At 36.2% G+C, this 18,352-nt stretch overlaps 1 long non-coding RNA gene across 1 annotated transcript in view; it reads right to left on the bottom strand.

Annotated features, from left to right (window-relative positions):
* LOC109548287 (uncharacterized) overlaps positions 1 to 18,352 on the bottom strand; it is a 734,651-nt gene that overhangs the window by 325,544 nt on the left and 390,755 nt on the right. The window contains exon 7 of the long non-coding RNA XR_002174337.3: positions 13,192 to 13,288. This is a non-coding gene — a long non-coding RNA (uncharacterized lncRNA). The remainder of the gene's footprint in view (positions 1 to 13,191; positions 13,289 to 18,352) is intronic.

Genomic DNA, 18,352 nt, shown 5'->3' with positions numbered 1-18,352 from the left:
GTTTCCCACTATCACCTTGGCATGTGTCCCAACCCAAACAGAGCAAAAGCTCTGGCCTCGCTCACTCCATGTCACAGCATGTCACTGGATCTGCGGTGGCCTCAACCTGGTCTAAGACTGGACCATGGAACACAGAAGAGACCCAGTCCCTGAGTGGAACCTGGCTGGGGAAGCCACAGCCATTGAACATCAGTGCTTGAACTTGTCAGAACCTGCCCTGTTAAAATTAAGCCTTCTGAGGATCCAGAGGCTAAACCCTTAATTGTTTTATATTCCCTAGACTAAAGCTGAACTGCAAGCACAATCAAAGATTTTCCCAAAATAACTAAAAACTCCTCACAGATTTGCTGACGAATTTAATATAATCATTCAAACTTATCAACCTGGATTCTCTAACTTATATGAGCTAGTTCATATGTTTTTCATGAAGGCCAGGCCCAGCATTGGACGAAAACCACTAACTGGGAAAATCTGAAAGGTCTCTAGAATTACAACAGGAGACCAACTTGCTAATTTATTTGATCAGGCTCCAGCAATCCCTAAGTGACTTCATCAAAAAATTCCTAGGGCTTTTCCAAAGACTGTTAATTGGAACAAATTTCAGGCTTGTACAAAAATCTGATGAAACTGTTCATGACTATTACAATCAACTTTAGATTGTATTTTTAAAGAATATTCTGGTCTTCTTTCAGATGTTAATTCCACCTGGGTAATTTTAACTCTATGCTTATTAATGGACTGAAAATGAGACCTTTCCCTTCTAGTAAAAAGGCCCAGGATATAATATAAAACTATGTCCACTCCATATTTAGTTTATCTGGCAAACCAGCTCTCTCACACTGTAGATAAATCAGCCAAATATTACTGACAAAATTCTTAATCTTCAACTCCAGCAAATGAAGGTTCCTAAACGAAACCAAAACTCTCCTAGTTTCTGCTATTATTGCAAAGAGCCAGAACAATGCAAAACAGATTGTTGCAAATTTAAGTACTTAAGGTGGCTTCAGCCCTCTAACCAGCCTTTCCTCCCAATTTTCAATGATGAGGCTCTGAGGAACTACAGGGTCTCTTCTCAATCCTCCCTCTTAATTGGCTTGGAGAAACAGTTCTCCAGATTGGGGATGAATCTCTTCTAGTCCTAATTGACACCGAAGCCACATTGTTGGTACTTAACCCCACTCATATAAAAAAGCCCCTGCCTTAGAGTCCTAAAACAGTTTACCTAGCAGGGATCTCTAACGAATCACAAGAGTACCCTATCTCTGAACCTATTCCATTTTGTTTAGGCTCCTTGAAAGATACATACTGTTTTCTCCTTAGTTCCTCTGCCCCTATCCATTTATTAGGCCAAGACTTCTTAGAGAAGTATGATGCTGGAATTTCTTTCTCCCATAAGGGGGAAATAATTCTAGAATTTGACAGTAGTCATCAAAGTACAGGTATACTTTGGAGATATGGTGGGTTCAGTTCCAGACCACTGCGATGAAGCAAGTATAACCATAACGTGAGTCACATATTTTTTTGGTTTCCCAGTGCATATAAAAGCTGTATTTACACTATACTATAGTCTATTATTGCATTATATCTTAGAAAAACAATGTACATACCTTAATTAAAAAATACTTTATTGCTAAAAAATGCTAACCGTCATCTGACAACGCAGAGTTGCCACAAATTTTCAACTTGTAGAAAAACACAGTTTCAGGCCAAAGCCACCTAAAGCACTTAAATTTGCAACAATCTCTTTTGCATTGTTGAAGCACAATAAAGCGAAGTGCAACAAAATGAGGTATGCCTGCAACCAACCAGGTGAATTAAAAGCCCTTTGATGTCTTTTATTTGTTCCATCTCTGACAGCATTAAAGCAGATTCTGGAAATACTGATCATTTGTCCCTATTAAATCAGCTACCACTTTCCTTATGGGCAAAATCTCCAACTGATGTTAACCACATCACAATTCACAGGGTACCTCCCATCAAAATTCAAAAAGACTCCCCACAAAACTTCTTCCCAGAATTAATCAATACTCTATAAGTAAAGAAGCTCCTCAAGGCATAAAGCCCATAATAGAATAAGACTCAAGGCCTCATTACCCCTTGTACTAGCCTTGTAACACTCCCATTTTACTGGTGAGAAAACCGAAGGGCCAAGGGTGGAGGTTTGTCCAGGATCTCTGAGCAATAAACAGCATTGTCAGGCTTCCCTGGTGGCACAGTGGTTGAGAGTCCGCCTGCTGATGCAGGGGACACGGGTTCATGCCCTGGTCCGGGAAGATCCCACATACCACAGAGCGGCTTGGGCCCATGAGCCATTGCCACTGAGCCTGCGCGTCCAGAGCCTGTGCTCCGCAACAGGAGAGGCCACAACAGTGAGAGGCCCGCGTACCGCAAAAATAAAAAAAATAAACAACACTGTTATCCCTGGACACCCTGTTATTTCTAACCCTCGTGTATTACTAACATCCATTCCCACCAGAAGTAAATTCTTTACTGTAATTATTTATGCAATGCATTCTTTAGTATTCCAGTTGATGAAGCTAACGGATACCTTTTTGCCTTCACTTGAGAAGAAAAATAATTCACCTGGACAGTATAGCCTCAGGGGTATACTGAAAGTCTTTCTTATTTCTCATAAACCCTGAAGGCTGATCAGGATGATATAAAGTTTCCTAGACGTTCTACTTTGTTGCATATATGTGGATGATTTGCTTCTTTGCTCTCCTCCAGCATCCTGACAAGAAGAGAGCATCCACTTGCTAAAGCTTTTACTCTTAAAAGGGCATAAGGTCATCAGAGAAAAACTGCAATCTCCCCATTATTTAGGGCATCTAATATCAGAACAAGGTCTACACCTAGATCCAGATAGACATCGTGGTGTCCTAACTTTCTCCAAACCCCAAACTAAGCACCAATTGTGAGGTTTTCTCAGGCTCGTTGATTATTGCTGAAATTGGATTCCAAATTTATCTCTTACAGCCAAAGCTCTGTATGTTTTATTCAAGAATAATAACCCCAACCCAACTTTACGGGAAGAACCAGAAGACAGCCTTTGAGACCTTAAAGGAGAGTTTGATGAACCCACCTGCCCTTGGGCATCCCAATTATCAGATTCCTTTTTTTCCTTTTTTGTATATGAAAAGGAAGAGAATGCCCCTGGGGTTGTCACCCCAATATACGGGGACTATCACTGAGTATTATAGCCAGCAACTGGACCCTGAGGCGTGGGGATACCGCTGTAGCTTTAGACCCATTATGGCCACTGCCCTTTTGGTTAAGACCACTGAGAAAATCATTGTGGGATCCCCCTTTAACCATTTTTGTACCTCATGCAGTAAAAGCTCTCCTAAATTCTCATCATGCTCAACATTTTTCAGTTGCCTCACCTCCTAATGAAGTCCTTTTGTTAACTGCTCTTCACATAACTCTCTTACATAATAACCTTAACCCTGCTATTCTTCTCCCCTCCATCTTTAATGCTGACAGACAACCTCCTGACTACTCATGATGATTTGCAGGAAATTCCTTTTGGCAACGCTGACTTCCCGCGGTTCACAGACAGTTCTTATTTAAAAGGTGACAATGGCAAATATTGTGCTAGGTATGCTTTTGCAAGCTCTTTTGATGTTGTTGAGGCAGCATCTTTACTTACGGGTAAAGGCTGAATTATACACTATTACACAGACTTGTACTTTAGCCAAGGACACAACTGCCTGTATTTATACTGATAGTAGATATGCTTTCAGAGTAGCTCATGATTTTGGAATGTTGTAGAAGCAACGTGGTTTCCTTACTTCCATCAGAAATAAAATTTTAAATGACCCCTATATTCAGGAATTATTGGATGCAATACTTTTACCTGCCTCTCTAGCTATTATTAAGATTCTGGGGCATTCTAAACTTGATTCTATGGAAGTTATGGAAAATCATCTTACTGATATTTCTGCAAGGAATGCTGCCCTTAAAGGGACCAAGAGCAGCCAAACCTCTGTCATGGTTCAAAGGGTATTTCTGCAAATGGTAATTTAGAAACACTAACTAGAGACACCCAACAATTGGCCTCAGAAAAGAGAAAACAGGACTAGAAATTCAACAATTCTTGGTTTGATAAGAAGATAAGGCTTAGGTTTGGACCAAATAACAGCCAAGTCCCACCGAAGACTAAAATTCTCACTCCTCACCACTGTACATGCGTTAAACCACTGATCTACTGACAAAATGATAGTCTTCATGAATCAATATTTGGCAGGGGAACATTAATAAGACCACAAAAAATGCCTACCTCATTTGTCTGATGTGTCTGAAGTACAACCCAGGGAAACCTGTTCACACTACTCTCAGACTTTTTAAACTGCCTAATGGACAATTTGACATCTGGCAAATGGATTCAATATAATTTCCTCTGTCTCATGGATATCAATATGTTTTAGTTATGGTCTGCATGTTTTCACACTGGACTGAAGCTTTCCCTTCAGGTTACTGACTCTTCTGTGGCTAATGTCCTTTTGGAAAAAATGATTCCTTCCTAGGGAACTCCTCTCAAACTTCATAGAGATCAAGGAACCCACTTTACTGGCTAGATACTTCAACAAGTCTACACTGTTTGGCTCGTTTTACAACACTTTTACTGTGCTTACCACCCTCAATCCTCTGGTTTAGTCAAACGCACTAACAACATTATTAAGACTCAGTTGGAAAAATCTGTAGAGGCCCTCCAAATACACTGGCCAAAAGCATTGCTGTTGGTCCTTCTAAATCTCAGATCCGCCCTTTTGGAACCCATGAATTCTCACCTTTCGAGATAGTCACAGGACGCCCAATGCACTTGGCTTCTACTTCTTTGACCCACAACTGACGGATAAAAGGAGAGATACTACAATATTGCAAAGGCCTTACTGCTTCTATTAAAAGTAACCATGCTTTTGTAAAGCAATCTTTTCATAGTGCACTCTCTGGAGACAAAGACCTTAAGCATCACACCTTGCAACCTAGAAATTTCATCTATCAGAAAAGACCCTCCAGAGGAACTTTCTTCAAACTCCCTGGAGAGGACCCTATCAGGTACTGCAAACCAACCCTAGTGCCACCAAACTCCAAAAAATAGACTTTTGGATTCATGCAACATACCTAAAGAAAGCACGGAACTCTGACCAGACCTGCACATCATTTGGTGACCTGAAAGTAAAGACTTCCCAGAATTGAACTAATGACATCTGATAAGACAGCTTTCCCAAGATATCTGGACCAGGTCTGCTGGAAGTTTGTCACCAAATCTTTGATGAAGACAACACTTCAGATGATCTCCAGTGTCTATGATCTTGATAACATATGGACTTTAGAAAAAAAGTGCCTGAGAGTTCTCCCTCGTACTCCTCTTTGTTACTCAAATGTGACCTCAGTAGGTTTCCAATCTGTGTACTCTCTTTCTGATGTGAGATGCTACACCCAGGAAAGGTCTTTCCTGGCATTAAGGGACAAAAAGCCACTGAAACTAGAAAACCTCACTCTTGATCGGCTATGCTTTCAGAGAAAGATCTTGGTCAAAAGGGGAAAATGTAAGAAATTAATAAACAGAAACTTCAATTAAATAAATTCAGGAGACAAGAAAGGGGAGATCTCACGCTCTGTGATTATAGCACAGCCCAACAGAAAAAAGAAAAACTCCTCTTCTTTCCAAGCAAGGACTCAGCCAATGAAAAACCATGAACTCTTTGTTTACTGTATCCCTCCAACTTCCTTTTGCCCTCTATTCATAGGGCCTGGAATGGCAATGAAAAGTGTATTAAGTTGGATTGTAAGGAAAAATACGGGATAGTGAGGACTGGAAAGTTGGGAGATATATGCAGAATCAAAAGAGGGCTGCTGCTATTTCCAACTGAGTGTTCTCATGTGGGACTGCTGTCCCATGGTTGACAGATCTTTTGACTTTTTTCCAAGGGAAGTCAGAGATCATAATTTTATAAGAAATATCTGAATTTGTAAATACTGGCATTTGATTAAACTGTTTAAAAAGCTGTAGCGGTACAAAAGAATCATCTACACCCCAGATCCAGATGTTAACTGTGGTGTGAGACTTTTGAAAATCTGAAATTGGGGGGAAAGGCTCTGATGAAATGGTACACAAGACCAATAAGTTTTGATGAGGGTACCAGAAAGTAAGAAATTTGGATTATTTAGTGTTGTTCAAAGAGAGCAGATCCAAGGTCTTGAGCTTTATACCAAATGATTCTGTTTGGTTTTTCTAAAGTAATAAAAATCACACATCCTTAGTACATACATAGGCCAGACACTGTTCTAAAAATGTTACACATATTTACTTAATATTTAAAACTGCCTCAAGAAATGGATACAATTTTTATCTCTTTTTATTGATGAAGGAACTGAAAACCAGATAAGCTATGGATGTGCCCAAGATCCCACTTCTAGAAAGGGATGGAAATGGACTGCAGGGGAGTGTGCTATGAGGCAAAAGAGCACTACAGGAAAGAGGGTATGAGACTGATTAGGCACCGTGTAGTTTTGCCTAGGATCTGACTCACACAGCATTCACTGATGATTACCAGTCCCAGTAGCCCATTTCTCGGAATTTCAAAGCATCACATAATGGGCCTGTCCTAGCTTTAATAGTAAATAGGCCAGCTTGTATGCTGTCTAGTTCTGCAAATGCTTATATATATTGTCATCTTTCTTCCTTCATCTTCAGGCTGTCCACACCAGCCCAACTGTTCCATCACCCGCCCCCACTTCTGTCTGAGGGTGTTACTCCATCCTCAAGGAGTGTAGCCACCAACACTGAAGCAGAAGAATGCGATGACATAATGGTGATTGTTTTTTCTTAAATCAAATTTACACAGAAAATGCAATGCCAGCAAGAACTCTTTCAGGTCACAGCTGTTTCATAGTGAGTCATCCATCACTCTGAGGACTATCCCACATGGACCAAAGTAATGAAATCCCACGCACCAAGGGATAAATAAAGTTACACTAACTCAGGAATGCCTCCCATCAAATATTCACATGAAACTCTTACACAGGTTAGGGGAAGAGTATGCAGCATTGCTGCATCAAAGATTATGAGTTTCTTTTTAAGGAACTCTGAGAATATGAGAATTTTGTAAATGAATGATTTACCTCTGCATAGAGAGTACTGCATTCTACAAGAGCTTTGGAAAATTATATACTTTCCTTTGCCAGAAAGATAAAAGATTCAATAAATTAAATTGCTTTTAATAGGACCCAGCAACACACCCTTAATAGGCCCAGTAGGAGAAATAGACAGCTGTCAAACAGTAAAATTCAAGTTTGGTCCAAAACTTCTGACATTCCTGGAATGTATCAACAAATTACCTGTCATGGAGCCTGAAATATCTATTCTATTGGGATAAGGCATCATGCCCATGAAATAGTAATAAATGGTCATTAAATATATTAACACAGATTGACTTATTCTCTTGCAAAAAGGAAATCTTTGGCTGGGGCATCAAATGGAGATCTTGGGTAGCCCTAGGCATTGGACATACTGCCAAAAGGAGAAAGGATATCACCAAGAGAAAAAGAAGATGCCAAATAAAACTTCTCCATTCTGATACATTTGCCCAGGGCTGGTCAGGCTGCCCTGCTATTTTCTTGGAAAAATAAAATAAGACAAGCAAAGAAAGAGAAAAGAAAAAGAAAAAGTAATGATCAAAAAAACAAACAAAAAACACTACCATTAACCAACCAAACAAAATAAAACAAAACTCAAAACACGAATGGCCAGTATGTATTTTAACTCTTGACCTGTAATGCACATGTTACCAATTTGTCTTGCAAGGTACCTGTGTAGATCAGTTTTGTCCCTGACTTTGAAACTAAGAAACTTACTGGAAAGCTTTCACAAGACAAGCACTTATTTCTCTATCACCTCCCTGTATTTTCTCTATCAAAAAGTACTGATTCAAGCTCTTCTTAAAACCATCCCAAAAGAAAGATCCCTTATCTTCTCGGGCACCCTTACATTGTTAGATGATTATCTTAAAAAAGTAGTCCTAATTCCAAAGCTTCTCCATGTTAATTCTGAAGCCACAGAGTAAATAAATGAAGAGGGTGAACTAATACTCTTGGCCTCACTAGACAGAAAGATGCCTTACAACAGCAGCAACCTATGGACGTTCCTATTCATCTGGCATAAAGTTTATGTTTAATAACCTAGAGCAATGCTGCACAGTAGAAATATAATGTGAGCCACATCTGTAATCTAGAATTTTCTAAGGGCCACATTAAAAAAATAAAGCATATTTATTCTTAATATTTCAAATTTTATTTTACATAAAATATTCTATAACTAAAGAAAATATTTTAATTTTTATTTATTCTATCTAAACCAACTTATTATCATTTCAACAGTCAACATAAAAATTTATCAAGTTGATATTTCACCTTTTTTCATACTAAATCTTCAAATTCATTGTTTATTTTACAAAAAGCTCATCTCGACTGTACACTAAATTTTCAATGGTTCAAGTGAACTGCAGTCCTATGAAAGCAGTAAAGTTGTGTTTAATGGAAAAATATTTTTAAATAATTCATTTTAAAAATTTAATTATAATTAAATGAAATTGAAAATTCAGTTTCTTGGCTGCATGAAGCACATCACAAGTATTGAATAGCCATTTGTTGGCTACCATAATGGGTAGTATAGACCTAAAGGATTGTCATGTTGAAGTATTCACATGAGGTAAACACATTAGCACTTCCCATTAGCCTTACTAAAGAAAAACATTGAAGGAAGAACTCTAAACCAAATCCAAACCGTAACCAAAATGAAGCACTTCTGTGGGAGAAAATATCTGTCAGAACAAAGATCCTTCTGTATGACCCATCTTGCATAAAATGCAAATTACACTAGCTTTTGATTTAGATAATATGTGAATGTGAGTTCCTCCACATATGGTCTGGAGAGTCAACATCGGCAATACAAAAGATTTGCTCTTGAAAATCAGACTAGACCTTCATATTCTCTCTCTGACACTCTGGGTTTGAATCAAAGGAAATTTATCTGTAAAGGATAATAAAAACATCAATATGTTTGATATTAAAATAAAGGGGTGGAAAAAGTTACAGTGTCATTTATAATGCCCAAATATTTAGCTTAATCATGTAATAATTTACTTAGATTTTCCAAGATTGAAGATAGCCATGTATATATATCACTGCTTCAGTGACAATAATATTGGTTCTTTCACCACATGGAGAAATAAATATACAAACTTGTGTTCAGCTAATAAAGTTTCATTAGCCTATATACAATACTTTCTCCCCTCTTAAAAGAAAAGCCCTCTTTGACACAAATCCCTCTAGCTATTTCCCTATTTCACTACTTCCCTTTATTGAAAACCTCCTCAAAAAAAGTTCTCTAACACCACTTTCCACAAATCCTCTCCTTCTATTCTCTCTTACTCTCTTGAACCCACCTGAATGATTTTCACCCCTATCACTTCTCTGAAACTGGTCTTTCTTTTCAGTAACCTCCATATTGATGAATCCAATGATCAGTTCTTAGTAAGACCAGATCTTATTTAGATTATTTCTCTCTTTCCTGAAACTTTTTTTGTTTCAGAAGAAACACAATCTCCTAAGTATTCGTCTGTCTCACAAATTCCTTTACTGATTCCTCCACTTTCCCCCACACATAAACATTAGCATGCATTAGGACTGAACATAGGATTCAGTCCTTAGAACTGTTTTATATATACAGTCACTTGCAGGATGATTCCATCTAATTTCAAGACTTTGAATATTATCTCTTTGTGGGCAACACTAGCCTTTAAAGTCTGGAACTTTATCCTAGATCCAGGCTCATATATTCAAAGGGCAGGTTGGCTTCTCATTTGGATGTCTTAAGGCAACTTTTTTTTTTAATTTTAATAATATATTTTATTTAATATTATCAAATATTATCATTTTAACATGCAATCAGTACAAAATTTATTAACATGATGTTTTTCATTTTTTTTTATATTAAGTTCAAAATCTGTTGTGTATTTCACACTTACAGCACATCTCAACTTCTGCCAACCACATTTCAAGTACTCTGTATGTAGCTGGTGGCTCTTGTATTGGACAGCACATGTCCAGAAATACTGTATGAGCAAATGCATGTGAACTTCAAAGTTTTCTGCAGAAAATGTTTCATTTGATTTTTCTTCAAGAAGTTTATGTCTTTACTGATTCAGTATATGTTGTCTTTTATAGCAGATTCCACAAATGAAATGGGTGGTTGGTCTCTGTTCCAAATACCTTAAACATTACTCTTTGTTTCAAGTTTCCTCATCTGTAAAATGGAGATACAATAGAAGCTATCCTACTGGGTGTCATGAAGACTGAATGTGTTAAAAAATATGCAAAATATATATATAAATTAAAGCATTTAGAAAAGCACCTGGCATATTGTAAACATGCCATGAATATTGGTTATTATTTCCTTCTTTCCTGATTCTTTGACAGAAGTATACATAATCAGTGTCAGCAGCAGGAATGGAAGCTTGCAGGTTTTGTAATGACTAAAGTAATTAAAATGAATGTTAGGTGTAAGAATTATTTTGGGACATATTTAAATCTGTATGAACATTAATAATTTTTTAAATCACTGTTTCATTCCATAACTAAAAGTTGTTAATATAGAATGCTTGAATTCAAACAAACCATTATTTTAATAATACTAAACAAGGTTTGTTTTAAAATTGAGTATTTACTGAATGCTTTTATTGTCTAAGGCACTGTATTGAGAGCTTTTATGTGCGGTATCTCATTCAATCTTTACCATAACCCTAGTGTAGGGCACTATTATTAAGCTCATTTTAAAGATGTGGAAACTGAAGCTCAGGAAAGCTCTGGCCAAGGTCATAGAGCCCACAAATTGCAGAGGTAAACAGACACCAACAGCACTGGTGGAGTGTTAAGGCATCCTAACTTAAAATCAGGCTTCTCATCTTCCTCCTCAAGGTATTTCCCAAGTCATCAATGACCAGTCATTCTTCTAGTTGCTCAGGGCAACAACCTCAGAGTAATCCTTCACCCTTCTTACTCTCCTTCTCTACATCCAAGCTGTTGCTTTATTTTGCATTTATTTGATTATTAAAGAATTAAATGTTTCCAAATGTACGTTTACTCTTTATATTTTATCTATTAAATAATTGTTCACATCTTTGTGCCAAATGTATAAAATAAGGTATATTCAGAGAAGTTCTCTGTCTCCTCCTCCCCCCCTTCCCTCCACTCCACTGTAGGCAACCATTTTTCTTCCACTTTTTGGCTTCTCCCCCTCCTGTTTTTAACTATAAACAAATATGTTAATATACTGCTATTTCTTTCCCTCTTTTCTTAGATGAATGGCAGTTTATTATACACACTTTTCTTCAACTTGCATTTTCTTCACCTAAAAAGCTGTCCTGGGTACCTCTATGTAGTGTGTAGAGATCTATCTCCTTTTTTTAAAGGAGCATAATACTACATTGAGTGTATTTAATGTAGTGTATTTAGTGTATTTAATTAAACTACATTTAAATGTATTCTCATTTAAATTCAGCCATTTCTTTGTTTATGGGCATTTGGCACTTATTGGCCTTGTTCATACGTCTTTTAATATTTTTATAGTGTATCATCCAGATAGATCTCTAGAAATGGGATTGGTAGGTAATTAGGTAAACTCAGGTACAATTTTGCTAGACATTGCATATCACTTTTCTATCAAAAACATATAAGAATACCTATTTTCCCAGAACCTTGGCAAGTATTTTGTTTAAACATACCAAATTTCTCAATGACGTTTCATTTTCTCATCAGTGAAACTGAACACATTTTAATATGTTCAAGGGCCATTTGTATTTTTTCCCTATGAACTATCTGTTGCCTATTCTTCTATCAGGATGTTGTCTTTATTTTCTTGCCCTCTGCTTCCTCTTACATAGTTATAAATATCACTGGCTTCTTTCTACCCTCAGTGGTTGGACTCCATCCACATATACTTTATAGTTTTGAGGATTTCTTGTCATCTAGTTTGTTTGCTTGTAAACTTTTAATTTGATATAATTTCAGATTTATTAAAAAAGTTGCTAAAATAGCACAAGGAATTCCCATTTGCCCTTTACCTAGATCATCAGTTGGTATATTTGGTCCCACTTATTTTCTCTCTCTCTCTCTCTCCACATATATATATATTTACTTACAAACACACAACATACAACTTCAATATATATTTCCTAAGAACAAAGACATTCTTTTGTATAACCACAGTAAAACTATCAAAAATCAGAAAATGTAACATAGATAAAATGCTATTATCTAATCCACAGTTCATATTCAAATTTTGTCAATTGTCCTAACATTTACTTCTTCTGCCCAATATAGAATCCCATCCAGGATCATGGATTGCCGATAGGTGTCATGTCTCTTGCCTCATTTAATCTTGCACAGCTTTTCTGTCTTTGTTTTTCTTGATCTTAACATTTTTTGAAGACTACAAACCAGTTATCTTGTAGAATGTCCCTGCATTTAATGTATCTGGCACGTTCTTGTTAGAGTAAACTTATGCATTTTGGGCAAGATCACCACAGAAAATATATATACTTTTCAGTATCAGGAGAAATATGAGGTTGGTTTGTCCTATTACTGGCATTGTTACCTTATATCACTTACTTAAGGAAGTATCCACCAAGTTTCTTCACTGTGAGGTTACTTTTCCCCTGTGTAATTAATGAGTTATTTGGGGGGAAATATCTTGTATTACATAAATATCCTGTTTTTCACCAAGCTTTCACCCACTAGTTTCAGCAACCATTAATGATCTTCTAATTGTATTATTTCTTCTGTATTTGTTAGTTGCCACTCTACTTAAGGAAGAGCTTTCTTTTATCACTCCTTTATTTACTTATTTGTATTTTCTGATTTATATCAGCTTGGACAAATGGATTATTACTTCATAATCTATTCCTATCATTATTTCAATTTATCTCAAATTATTCCAGATTTGTCCAAAGGGAGACATTTAAGTTGGTTCCTTTGCCCTTTAATTATATCTCTATCATATTTTTAACACTTTATTAGTTTCTAACACAACAAGATATTCCAGATTCCTTTTGTATCTTCCATGATTCAGACCTGGAATCAATTATTTCCCTCCAAAGTACCCTTTGGTAACCAAAAAGATGTACCTACTTGGGCCAGGACTTCAGAGAAATTCCAGAGCACCTCTGCAGGAACTGTGGACGTTTCACAAAGAGGCTCTGTCTCATCTTCAGCCTTCTGAGAACTCCTATGGAAGAGCAAGGGAAAAATATGTCTTGGGAAAGAAAATGGTTTCGCTGTCAAAACTAGGAGATGGTGCTGGTTCTCTTGGCTCTTTAGAAACTCCAAAAAATCTGCTGGATTTTTATTTTATAATTTCACAATTCTTATTTTTCAAAATTATTTTTATATTTGCATTTCTCATTTTATGATTTGCTTCTAGATTTTAAAAATATTCCTTTTTTCCCACTTTTTGCTGTTTAGTTGTTATTCAATTTTTTCCTTTTGATTTTGATCATTTTTTTGGACTAGATTATATTAAGCCAACCCTTCCACCAAGAATGACTGCTATATCTGTGTAAAACATTTTTTAAAAATCTGTTTGAAGGCATTAGTTAAGAAATCAGCAAGGACCAGAGGAGTCAATGTTTCCAAAGAGGATGAACATAGATAAGTGAATCCAATATTCTACTTTTGAAGCATTTTCCAATCTATAAAACACAGCTGAGAGACTGAGAAGCTGAGCATAAAATAGTAGGTAGGAGGCTGAGAAGCTGAACAGAGCTTTCAGAGGTCATAAGAGGCTGGAGGAACAAAAATTAGAGGTTAGAAATCACAAGGAGATGGGACATTGGTTAACAGCCCAGGATTCCACTGAGACCATTGAAGATTTACATCTTGGAAGGAGTAAGGGCAAAACAGAAATAAAACCCCCTTCACAAATACTGAAATATGTCTCTGAATTAGGGCAATTGATTTGATTGATTTAAGATTATCAACTCCTTTATTAATTTTTACCAACACAAAGAAAATCCTATGTGGAGCATTATAGCATCATCAGAACCTCAAATTATATTGATAATCAGTGTTTTTCACTCCAGCAAAAAAATGCTGCACTCCAGGAAACAAGACCAAATGACCAAAAGAGAAAGAAAAAAACATAATGTAGAAATAGACCATATGATCCAGACATTGGATTTAACTAGACATCAACTCTAAAATAAATGGTATACTGAAATAACATGATAAACTAGAGAAAAAAATTAAGAATTTCAGCTGAGGACTGGAAACTCTGAAATGGAAACAAATGGAAAATTTAGAAATAAGAAAACTAAAATTAAGACTCAGTAAATGAGTTTGACAGAAGATGACCCAAAGTAAGAATTAGTGAACTGGATTAGTGATCAGAAGGGAACAAATATTCATGCCAAATCACAGAGAGACAAAAAATTGGAACATACAGGGCTTCCTTGGTGGCGCAGTGGTTGAGAGTCCGCCTGCCGATGCAGGGGACGCGGGTCCGTGCCCCGGTCCGGGAAGGTCCCACATGTCGCGGAGCGGCTGGGCCTGTGAGCCATGGCCGCTGAGCCTGCGCGTGTCCGGAGCCTGTGCTCCGCGACAGGAGAGGCCACAACAGTGAGACGCCCACGTACCGCAAAAAAAAAAAAAAAAAAAAAAATTGGAACATACAGAAAAGAGGACAAGAGAATGGGAAGAGAGAACATGTGGTGTTACCACAGCCTAGAACCCCAGGATGTCCCTTGAGAGCTAGAATCACAGCGAGGACCACCTGTTGAGAGTCAGGACATAAGTAGGGAAGTGGTATCTGAGCAGGAGCAGAAGTCATGGATGATCTCCAGAAACTACAAAGATATCATACTGAGGAGACCTGCCCTGGTTTCTGTTCATCTTCCACCCACCAATATTTCAAGTATTCAACACAGAAGCCAATGTGCAGGGAGCATGGGAAATGTAGCTCCCTATGTTACAGAGTGTGTGTATGTGAGGGTGGATGGATATGAAAGAAAATTATCAGTTAGCCTTGCACAGATGCCAACTTTTCAAGTTTCCAGGGATAAAGCTAATTTACCCTGAACCTATTTTCCTACTTACTTTTGACCACTTTAATAGGGAACTGAGAAAAATAGAGTTTGATGCCTGTGCTCAGGATGATATTTTATCCAGATTTCCAAGATAGAGTTTATTTTGAGAAAAGCATATTGAGATTAATCCAAAAACTACCAGGGAATCAAACATTTCAACTGAGCTGATGAATTAAAGTACATTTTTGACTATTTTGGGACTAGTGAGTGAATTTTTTCATCAGCAAAAATATGTAAACTAGTTTGTGTTCCTAAATGCAACATAAGCTCAGATACACCTTTTCTCACCAAAGAGGTTACACTTATCTTTCTTCTTGGTGTTTACTTTGTGGAATAGGATGTATGTGAAAACGTAGCTTCTCATAGAAAAATGGTTCATTGTATTCTGATAAAGTGTCTTCAAATGTTTTCTTTCTTTTTTTTTTTTGGTAAATTACATATTATCCTCTGTAGTACTGAATATTGAATTTCAGGTACAAACTGAAATGTCATTCAGAAGTATTTGACTTGAAACAATTTGGAGGAAATTATTTTAAGTGAAACTGCTTTTCAGGCAATGAAAGAAATACTGGAACTTTGGAAATTGACTAAATATATTATTTTTTTCAAGTAATGAGCTCTCTAAAATGAATTGGTAATCAAAAATTATGCTACTCTTGCTTTTTGCATAACTGGCTAGCAGGTAATGAGTGTGATAATGTCCTCTTTGAACTAGGGCCAGGACTCTAAGCTATAACAGCAAGTAAAGAGTAATTATGTTCTTTAATTTTCAAACTGGTTCAATCTCTAGCACCTACCATGTACCAGTCATGGTACTAAGACTTACAAAGATAAGTAAGACAGTATCTAGTCTTAAATTGAAAGCAATCTAGTGGAAGGGGTAAATTATTAATAGATACTAACTTATGAGGTATAATTAGTACAGTATAATGAAAGATACATAAATATGAGGTTTTTAAAAAAGCATTCATTGTATAATGCTAAATAGAAAGAATAGGAATTAAAATTATGTTCATAGTGTATTTCTAATTTGTTGAGCAGATAAATAGAATTCTATAAAATCATCCACTGTTCAAAGCAGTTACTCATGAATTATGTGATTAAAAGTTGTATATTCTTTTAAACATTTCTGTATTTTTCAAATTATTTTATTTTTTTCTTTCACAGTGAGTATGGATTAAACTTTAATTAGAAAAAAATAGAACCTGTTAAAAGATGAATCTATCATTCACTAAAAATGGCATTTCTTTGTTCTAAGGAAGGGCTTGGGAAATGACAACCAGCAGGCAAATCCAGCCTACAGCCTGTTTTTATTTTATGGCCCGTTATAGATAGAGGTTGTGAAACCTTGCCCTAAAGAACGCAACCAACAAATATGTATTCCACCAAGACCCTTTATTTGTCTCTACTTTATGGAGAAGAACTGGGGAAAACCATCAAGATACACTACAAATTATTCAGAGTTCAGAAATTGTCTCAAGGTCATTTATTCAGGCTAGAGCTAACCTTCCTGAACATCACTTTAAGCCAAGCAGTTTATGTGGATTATTGGATTTAATTCTCAAAACAATATTATGCAGCATACTTTTTATTCAACTTTTAATGATAATCAAATTGAGGCATGGAGAGATCATAGCCATAGCAAGAAGTGAAGCCAAAATTTAAATCCAGGCAAACTATTCCAGGGCCACAGTAGAGCCTTCTCCATCTGAGGGAATTTGAAATGCTACATATCTCCTGAATGGAATGGAAGTTGGCCTTGGATTTAGGCTTTTCAAGGTAGTTATCTAAGGATCCATCACTGAACTTAACTCCTATCTCTAATTGGAAATAAAATGCAGCTGTAATCAGCTCTACAGATCAAAAAATTCGTCTGCAAGTTGGCTGCATTCTCCTGGTAGATGGACTTGGTAAAGTGCTCTGAACTGACAGAATATACATAAAAATGAGATTTTTTTTTCACCCTGGAGATTTTCAATTTGAAGAAGTTAATAAATTACAAAGGCTTGCAAATCAAAATCATTAGAAGTATTCTCTCATTAAGAGTTCATGTCTGATTAATGATAATAAAGAAAAGAAATTAGCATGATATTTATGTGGCTACTGCAAGCGTTTCCATGATTTCATCACCTTTATTATAATCTAATGTAATAATAATATGACTTTAAAAATCCTTTGCTTGCTATTTCAATGCCCAACTTTTGAATTAAAAGCATGCGAGATAACTGTAAATCCACTGTGAGGTCTCACATTTCTTTATAAAACCTTTTTTCTTGAGATCCCTCCCAGATATGAGAAACTAAAAGTATACCAAAATACAGACAAACAAAAAAATTCTAGACAAAAGTACAGTATGAAACCATAGTGTGTTACCATGGTATGAACTATCAGCTCTCTGACACAATAGAAATATAAAAGGGTTTTAGTTTTGTTTACACAATTTGAATTTTCCTGATTTTATAACCCAACAATGCTAATTATAAAGTAACTAAGATGTTTCCATTTAAGTCAAGAAATTTATTTTTATGAAGTGTGACAAAGCATTTGATGGATTTTTTTTCACATTTTTTCTGGGTACACTGGTGTCATATATACAAACTGAATCCTGGTTATTCCTTAAATATGCCAGATGATTCTTTTATGGGTGAGGGATACAGGTTGGCATTATAGTCATGGAAAAGAATTACCTGTCCCAGGGTTTAAGAAATGTCTTTTTGAAGCATTGCTAATACAACATCCTCTTTTTAGTCATTTGAATGATGTAAAAGCCAATAAAACGATATGCCAAATTTCTGTGAATAACAAAATAAGTTGTATTAAGAAAGGTTTTCTTCCATATCTGGTTCTAAGAGAATTGTAAATCTTTGTTCAAGGGCTTTCTTTGGAGACTATATACATGATCATTTCTGGCCTTGTAATCTAAAAGTATTTAAGGGTAAAAAAGTCATTCAAAGATCTATGTTATTCTAAAATAATTCTCTGGTACCCAAAGCCATTTTTCATAGGTTATTAGTGACCTCACGTGAATAACATATGAACACTATTTGCTTGTTTACTTATCTAAGACAAATGATGATTCTTATACCCACTAGCAACATTTTCAGATGATCACTGATTTATTATTATGGAGTGTGAATGAATGGAGCCGAGGTTGAGATTCAGATGCACTTTACTCAGTTTTTAAAATCTTTTCTTATCCTAATAATAAT

The sequence above is a fragment of the Tursiops truncatus genome, chromosome 9, assembly GCF_011762595.2.
Source record: "Tursiops truncatus isolate mTurTru1 chromosome 9, mTurTru1.mat.Y, whole genome shotgun sequence".
Classification (NCBI taxonomy): domain Eukaryota; kingdom Metazoa; phylum Chordata; class Mammalia; order Artiodactyla; family Delphinidae; genus Tursiops; species Tursiops truncatus.
This window is presented reverse-complemented; position numbering and strand designations above follow the sequence as displayed.